Genomic DNA, 9,487 nt, shown 5'->3' on the forward strand with positions numbered 1-9,487 from the left:
CTAAAAAACACAGGAAGAACTTGAAAACATTGGCCAATTTCTTCAAATTGTAATCCATTTCGGTCCAAGCCATCCATAGTAAAAGGCAACAAATACTGGCTTATGTACAATCGTAGGGTAACTGTTAACAATACTAAACAAATTTGGTCTGACGTTAGAGCAATTTTGTGTTCTGCCATTTTTCCTTCTATACGTCCTGAGTAAGGGAGCAGTAGTTCAGACATTGTTAATTGTAGATAATATTACAGATACTACATCAGCTTACCATGAACGACTATTTATTCATGACGATCAGGTCAGAGACGAGTCAGTTGATGCATGGATTAATAGACAATTAATGCATGAGTGCGTAAATCTTAGTTTCTTTCTTTGTGTGCACAAAACCATGAATTTTGGCGGGCTCTTCGAAAGTCAAGAGCCTTTCAACGGAAATCCAAATAACGATTCCTTGCAACGGAATAAATGAAAGAAATTTTAAAAAGTGAGCCTATAAGCTGCAAAATGATGTTTTCTCTTTTGTTTCACATTCGGTCTGGAGTCATAATCGACCATAATCCCCGTGCTCCTGATTCAATACAATAAAAAACTACAAGATATTTATTTGTGCGCGCTTAAATCCATTTCTTCAGGCACGCTCCCTATTGTATTAATCGAAATATATAAAACCTTCTCGTAATTGGAAAAAATATAGAAATGAACACAGTCACGAACCTATCAAGTGAATATTTGTTGCTGTTTTTTTCTACCTTAATTACTATTCTTGCAATAACATTATTCTATTCTAGTCTCCATGAAGTTGTATGCGACCTGTGCATCACAATTATTTTTACATGTCCACATGCTGTGTAGAGTGAAGACGAAGTAAAAACCAAAGGAAAGAGAAATTTTTAGTCTTGATTTTGATTTTCACTTACCAGCTCTATCTAGCACTGTAGAATTTGAAGTTCTGTATTAATTCTGACTTGCTCAATAAAGAGGTCAGCCATCGGTTTACCACCGCACTTAAATACTGAATAGACTAAGTTCAAGTGTAAATAGGAATACCATTAAAGTATTGTCCACGTACTTGTACAACTTTTCCCGCCAGAATTTAATTGACTTTCTGGAATATTGCATTTTAAAAATCCGTCAGAAAATTACGAGCTCCGTTTATAGGATAGATTTTCATAAATCTACTTTAATAATGGTGTCTATCTATCGCTAAGTATTTCTGGAAGAGGTGACTTACAAACATTGAGCTTAAATTGACTATGTAAAATATGGAATTAAGCGCACTAAACCATGACGTTAGCGATAACAGTCGATATGTAGAATCACAACAAAAATAAAATTAGCCGGCAATTGCATTTTGGAGAGCACAGAAAGCAAGAATGACGAGGAGTTTGAACGTGATTTTACAAGACATTGTCATTTACAAGCGATGGGAGGTCTTTGTGGTGGTAGGAGTGATGCGAGTTGTGATGACTGATCCAAGCCAGAGGAGGGATGCAATGAACCAGTAAAATATGCAATACCCTAACCCGAACCCTAGACTGCAAGCAGTCCCTTTCTGGATAGTCGAGAGATCGCGCGATATAGCCGAGCGCGAAAAAACTGGAGCAAACGAGCGGAGAGGGGCTTGGGAAGAGACGGGAAAAAGGGGAAAGGAAAAGAAAGGGACATGCTGGGTTGTTACTAAGTTGTCACAGTTCTTGATTGCTCCCATGAATGGACACTGGATAGTCTCTTCTCGTTTATTTCTCCTCGCTCCAGTCTCGCTGCGCTGTGAGCGTACCCTCTCGACTAATCAGGAAGGGGCTGCTTGCAGTCTACCCAACCCTAACCCCTAACTCCAACCCCAAACCCTAACGCTGGGCGCTCCATATAGTCACCCTTGGTCACCCTTTACTTACCATGAATTATATGCCACTGGCGGGTTCTAAAAGCAGTGAAGTGTTAAGTGTAGCTGTCACGTTTGATTGACTCAAGAGACGCTTTTAAGGTCTTTCCCCTAAAATAGAACCTACACTCAGATTTTTTCCAAACTTTGCCCATGTGTCGTTCACTATACGTAAACTGCAAAAATGCAAAAAAAAGAGGGGGTCCCCATGCTTGTTCTTCAGCAACGAAGCATTGAAATATGGTAATTTCTGCATGTTTGGACAAAAAGGACTATAATAGAGCATTTGCCAAAAACAGGAATTATTTTATGAAGGGAACAGTTAACGGCTCATTTCATAGATTTCTTTCCCTGTTCATAAATCATTTTCAATGTGAAATCTGTTTGAAAACTATCCCTAACCAGTACTACTGAGATATTCAGCAAAATAATCTAATTCGTTACCTCTGAAGGTAGGCCAAAATGTCCATTGGCTAGATATTAGGCGCAAAATTTGATATTTCTAACACTAGGATTGTCCTTAAATTTTCACGGTAGTTGGCAAACGATATTGTGGTTAGAAATCTGACAAGAGAAAATAGGTTCACCAGGTTGGTTTTACAGATATTTCACAAAGCAGTGGTAAATCGAGCTTCAAAACTGTTTTCTCCGCGAAGGGACTGGGGCGAGTCTTATGAAAACACCTTTATTTCCGCGCAAAATGCAAATTAAGAATTTTGTTGTTAGATGCAAGTCAGATTGAGTGATACTCAGTAGATAGCTAGAAATGAGCGTAAATTTTTTATTTTGCCATTGTGCGCAGTAGAGTTGCGCACTGCAAAACAGGGGAATGACCTTAACGAGCTCGACATAGCGTGACTGTACTTGTACAGAATACAGTACAATACATTTCCGAAGCGTAAGATTTCTGGATGTTATTTTGTCGATGACTTCTTATCACGGTTTCACAAACTACCTAAATAGATATTAATACAGCAGTAACTTTAAAATTACAATATTTTAAATCATGGCCTACAAATTATGAGATACCGGTAGTCAATGAACTTTTTTTCTTTTGTTAGATTTTGCACTTTCTTTTGTATTGTTGAACTTGTTATCCCTCGTTTTATTACTCTAAATATGTACTAGCTTGCTGAAAATGTTGGGAAAATAAGATTACAAGTTCCTCTGGAAAAAGGAGCATTCCATGCAGGACGAAGATTTTGGAGTTACTCCAAAGTCGCTTAAAAATTACACATTTACTGAAACATCTTAATTCTTTCAGAATTACTAAAATATTGTTTCTTCTTTCCAAATAACTAAACCCTGTTTGTCTTTATAAAAAGGAAGCAAGTTTTGATTTTTTGTTTCATCCTCTACAAATCGCCTTCGCCATTTTTGCCAATAAAGCCTTTAAATAAATTGGTTTTTCTCAAAGGTGGGACCTCATCTTGAATAACGACTTTTGTGACTCTCTTGAACTAAGGCTAAACTGTAAATGTAGTAATTAAAAGCTGTGGGCACTCTTCAGTTTAAAGAGCAAAACATTCTAGTAATTTGCCGAACTTTATGTTTAAAAACTCAGAAAATTCCCTTCCGCTTTAAAGTACGTTTAAGATTCCTTCGATGGAATTTTCGATCATTATGAGATGAATTTAGTTCAAATGAAAGCTAGACTAAATCGTACATCAAAATGTTGCGGTGCCAAATAATCCAATATTATTTGCTACCGGCTTTACTAAATCGAGTCACGCGTCACTCATTCTTGGTCAATATTCATTGTAATCGGTACATAGCGTGAAACACTGCTCGAAGCTTCGCATCCAGCTTTTAAAAGCTGTACAGATGAACTGATTAAATCGTTCTTCTAACTGAAAAAAATATAGAAGCGTTTCCACTCCATCAATCGAAGATTATCGTTTAGGATACTGGTAATTCAACTACTAAATGGAGCTTTTCTCACAATATACTGAAATTAACATATTGCCTACCCGTCTCACGGAAAGCCTATACCTTGGACAAACTCAGTTTTGAATTTGTGTTTTCGTTAGTGAGAAAAGACCAGCTCTTGCTAAAATGAGGTCCTTTCCGGTCAAACTTTCCTTTCCTAGTGACAAGTGGCGGCTGGTAAGGTGTGCGTTAACATGATCATTGCACTCTCTCAGGAAGGAAAGCTCCTCGAGGATGCGACTTATTCCGGCCACAATCACCGTTTACTAGTCTACGGCGTTCAGGGAACACAGTTTTGACGACATGTTGACAAAATGTTTATACTTTAAAGTATACAAGCCGTTTTTTTTTTTGCTTCATGTGTTAACAAGTTAATTCGCACGACGAGATTCACCGGGAGGTTCTGAAATTGTAAGGCCTACTGATTTTGTGCTATAGTGAATATCGAGACGGCATATTGATCATATTGACCACTTGTCTTCAATGGGAGCGATGTTCTAGAAAGTCGCTTTTGTTTTGCTACTCTTGATTGATGTTCTTGGCCGATTATCACCGGATCGTATCCATGGAATGTAATTTACAACTTTGTTGATGATCGGCCCTTGGCGATGATAATTATTGGTAAAGAGGCAAATCAACTTGAACGCGACACATTTCCATTATCAGGAATATCTCCCTCCGGTAGACTAAACGATTGTTGTTAAGGTGAGTCTCAAGGAAAAAAAATGTCCTCGATTCAAAGTTAGTTTCATTTGTTAGGGATTTAATGAATCAGAAGAATTTCAGGGTCACCCAACGACAATTTTCTCTCAGATCCTTTGAAACGTTATTTTAGGCGATCTGGAGTGGCTTTAAAGCTCTATAGGTTCATTTTAGGCACCGCTATAATGTTTTCATCTGTTCGGTCATTCTAGGAGAACTTGAGTCTTTTCGAAATTAGTAGGACATTTGTCTCCATTTCCCGAAAACTTTAGGTCTTATTTCCTCTCCGAAAATCTTAGCTGACCTTTTTTCGGTACCCGAAACAACATTTTGATCAATCCGAAAACGCTAGGCCTTTAAAAATTTCCTATATCACGAAAGTTCGTGGTGAAAATTCCCTTTAGAAAATTGTAGGAGATTAAGAGCCTTCCGAAAAGATAATTTACCGAAAAGATCCGTTGGGTGCCCCTGGAATTTTCCGTTACGAGTGGGTGATAATTCAGGGGCAACCAAGGGATCGTTTAGGCAAATTATCTGTTCGGAAGGCCCTTAATGCCCTACAATTTTCTAAAGGGCGAGGTAAAAGGGGCTAAGGAGCTAAACGGTTACTCCTCAACTCTTCAATTGTGCATTCACTAAAATTGACTGCATCTCGCAAAAATAATGTTTCTTATTGGAGATTGAACTTACCTTCTAGATATGTCGCCGCCAGATTCTCAAGAAAATAAGACGACTTGTTATCATTAACGATATATTTAATATCATTGAAATACAGACGTGACATGCCCTAGCTCAACCAATCAAGTAGACACTTCTTATTTTTATCCAACGGAGCGCAACTTAGTTTATGTGCAAGCTATTCAATATTGTCTCAATCCACCCATGCTCTTCACTTATCGTAGATATCATACCGCGAGAGTTCAATTTATAGCCACTTGGGTCGCCGATACATAGAGGTATTTGGACTCCTCCAAAAGAAAGCAAACAACTTGAAAAAGACAAAATTTTAGGATGGAAAATACGTCTATCCATACTAAACGCATGATCTTTTAATAAGTCAGAAAGGATTTACAATTAGTTTAACTGATTAAGTACTTAGTGAAGCAATCGGAATTTCCCGATACGACTGGGTGACAATCGGCCACGAACATCAATAAAGAGCCAGGCAAAACAAAACGGGACTTTCTAGAATATCCCTTTCACTGGAAACAAGAGATCAATTTGATTGTGCTGACGAAATTCGATCGAGCTTAAAAATCCATAGCAGCACATGGGCTCTGCTTTTCATTGGAAAAGTGATTTTTAGTGTAGATAAGGAGCTAGTTTCTAAAGAAATAGTGGTGTTGCGTCGATGGCGTAGCGGAGACGAATGTTTAGTTTTATTAGCATAGTTGATAAACTAGTTGATAAGGTACTTTTGTCACCGAGAGATGACTGGAAGCTGAGGTTTCGAGTCATAACACTTCATCAGAGCGATTCACAAGCGGGGTGCGAGTTAACGGTCGAGTTGTTGTCATCTCATTTTCTGTGTGAGTGTGTCAATTAATACCGATTTTAGATGCTGGTGGACCGTTTCATTTGAGAAATTATACCGGGGTTCTACAGACAACTGTTAGTTCTAAGGTAAGTGAAATACTCAAAACACGGAAAACCGTTTTCTTTTGCAATCTGATGTAACGTTCAATGCAAAAGACAGCAAGAAGGACTTGCTGAGACTACCTTGTCTTGTACAAGAATGGAAATGCTCCTTGAGTGACAATTGATACAAATTGATGATGAGGGCGAGATATCTTTGATTGTTGTTGTTTTTCTTTGAACCATCTCAGTGCTATCTGATGGCTTACATCACTCAACCTCTTTCCGTGTCAGTCTGCTTTGAGACGGGTAGGCAATACCGTTTATTTTAGTATATTGAGAAAAGCCCCATTTAGTAGTTGAATTACCAGTATCCTAAACGATAATCTTCGATTGGTGGAGTGGAAACGCTTGTATATTTTTTCAGTTAGAAGAACGATTTAATCAGTTCATCTGTACAGCTTTCAAAAGCTTGATGCGAAGCTTCGAACAGTGTTTCACGCTATGTACCGATTATAATGAATATTGACCGAGAATGCATGACGCGTGACTCGATTTAGCAAAGCCGGTAGCAAATAATATGCGATTATTTGCACAACATTTTGGTGTGCGATTTAGTCTAGCTTTTATTTGTATTAAATTCATCTCATAATGATCGAAAACCTCATCGAAGGAATCTTAAAGGCTATTTAAAACGAAAGCGAATTTTCTGAGTTTTTAAACATAAAGTTGAATTTTCGGCAAATTACTAGAATTTTTTGCAGTTCAAACAGAAGAGTGCTCGCAACTTTTAATTACTATACTTGCTGTTTAGCCTTAGTACAAGAAAGTGACAAAAGTCATTATTCAAGCTGAGGTCCCACCTTTGAGAAAAATCGATTTATTTAAATCCTCTATTGGCAAAAATGCTAGAAGCGATTTGAGAGGGTGATTAGAGACAAAAAAAATCAAAACTTTGCTTCTTTTTTATAAGGACAAACAGCTTTTAGTTATTTGGAAAGAAGAAACAACAATTTAGTAATTTTGAAAAAAAATAAGCTGTTTCACTGAATGTGTAATTTTTAAACGACTTTGGAGTAGCCCTAAAATCTTGTGTTTTAATCTTCATTTTTGTGCGTTTTTCAGGTGGCTATCAAAAAATCCCCCCCAAAAAACATAAAACAAGAGAATCTGCCCAAATAAACAACATTTTTGTTCATTGTATATGCTGCTGGTCTTGTGCAGATGTATGAAGGATTTTTTTTTCCTTCGAAATTTGAGTGAGTGGTTCTTAGCGGACTCGCTCGCGCTTAATAGTCGGATTGCAAACCTCTCAACCTTTCCCCTGGATCTTCTTTATTACTTCAGGAAAAACATGAGCGTGTGTTAAATATTTTCTTTATTTGGCGAGTTTTGCTTGTCTCCATACAAACGTCTGTAAAATTTCCTCATTTTAAGGAACTACATCTTCGCTATTTCAAAAGACAGGGCACTCAGACTTGGCCACCGTACAAACTTTATTGTGCACATTTAACCAATTGTACTGGAGTTTCGTTGCCTGGCCCATAGAGAAAATCAAAATAAAAGGAAAATATCAGAAAAATTCTGAGGACAAAGGTGGCTTAAGAGAGACCCTCTGTAAGATCCTCAGCACTAACAGATACAAGTCTTCCAAAACTTACGATGATCTCGAAACTGGGTTTCGAGGGCATGCCGAGCTGTGAAAAATTCGAATCAGGTCTCAGGTCATATTTGTTGCCTACTTGCCAAGAGAAGTTGATGGAAGAGTTATCAGCGAAATCTATACCTAGATGAAAATCGAATATGAGGATCATAGAGAGAGAGTCAATCTTAACTCAATTACACTTTTTTTATTAGTTTGTTGAGAGACAATTTGCGGCTGAAAGACTGTTGAAGAAAAAAATCAGTGAATGTTTCCGACATTTTCCCTAGTTATTAACTTAAACACCTCCAATTATAATCATTATTAAGATGATGTTTAACGGACTTTTTTTACTAATTTAAATTAAAGAGTAAATTAATGTAGTAAATCCTTTAGTTTAGGGTATCCTAAGATTAGCCCAGTATTTTATCGCTGGTATGTTAAGAGAGACTATTTCATCTATTAATATTTTTTGTGTTATTTATAATATATTTGGAAATCAAAATGTTAGTATTCATGGAAATGTTACAATAATGGAACAGTTTTGTTGACATCCAACCTTCTAGAGCACAGATACTGGTATTAAATATCTGTGGCAACCGATGGCTAATTGGGAAGCGAATTGAAACCTTAACAAATTGGCCATTTTTTAAAGTTCTTTCCATGTATTTTGAAAAAATCGCCAAAACCTGACTACGCTTTGTTCTATGGAGATCAATTTTAACTTTTCACTGTAAATGTCACACTCCTGCACGGCAAACACATAAAACAGTTCATAGTTATTTGTTTATATTCATATGTAATGATCTTGTACGGTGTGTTACAAATGAAGGACAAGTTCTCTTAGAAAAATACTTCAGTGAGCTTTTTCCTCCAGGTGTTTTAGCTATTTCAATTTTTAGCAAAGGTATTTTCATATATTAGTGCCATATATTAGTGTTATTTGGAGCAAATACAGCAAAATAACCCCATGACAATGCCCTTTAATGGGAGCCAATGAAAGACAAAGTTTCTAGTATAAGGAAAGAAAACCGACAATGTAGGGACAACTGTAGCCTCGAAACACTGACACTCTCATATCGCGAGGTAAAAACACTCCACAGCAAGAGGTAGACTTTGTCCAAGTCATCTTTATTGATACTGAGTCACTCTGGAGTCACAAGTGAGTTGAGCTTACAATTTAGCTCGTACTTATCTCAAAATTGAATACTTAAGAGCGACTACCCCTAAGAACCTCATATTCAATTTTTATCTAAAAAATATATTTCGCTACTAACTCTTCCTATGTACTCTTAGATTTATTACAGTAATTAAAGCTTCTGTTTGCAATTAATCAAATACAAACGTGAAGGTTCATCGTTTATAAGTAGCAAATTAGGAGGTTTTGGATGATCTGTATTCTCCAGAATTAACAGCTGCAAGTCTTGCAAAATTCACCATCTCGCCAGTTGGTTTCGAGCACAGTCCGGGGTGCGAAAAGTTCGAATTACAAAATTTTAACAAAATTAAATTTATCCGTTCATATTTCATATTTGTTACCTACTTGCCAAGAGAAGTTGATGGAAGAGTTATCAGCGAAATGTCTTTTTTTTTTTTGAAAAAATTGAATATGAGGTAGGGATAGTCGCTTTTAATTGCATTTTACAAGTTTTGCCGTGGAACAAATGTCTGTGCTACGCAAAACAGATGAAATTAGCTGTTTGAGGTCCAGTGAATAAAAGAATCTTGGATTAAGCTTGGTTTGTTTACTTGGGATAATT

This window comes from Pavona decussata, unplaced genomic scaffold, assembly GCF_977016875.1.
Source record: "Pavona decussata unplaced genomic scaffold, jaPavDecu1.1 SCAFFOLD_158, whole genome shotgun sequence".
In the NCBI taxonomy this organism is placed as follows: Eukaryota; Metazoa; Cnidaria; class Anthozoa; order Scleractinia; family Agariciidae; genus Pavona; species Pavona decussata.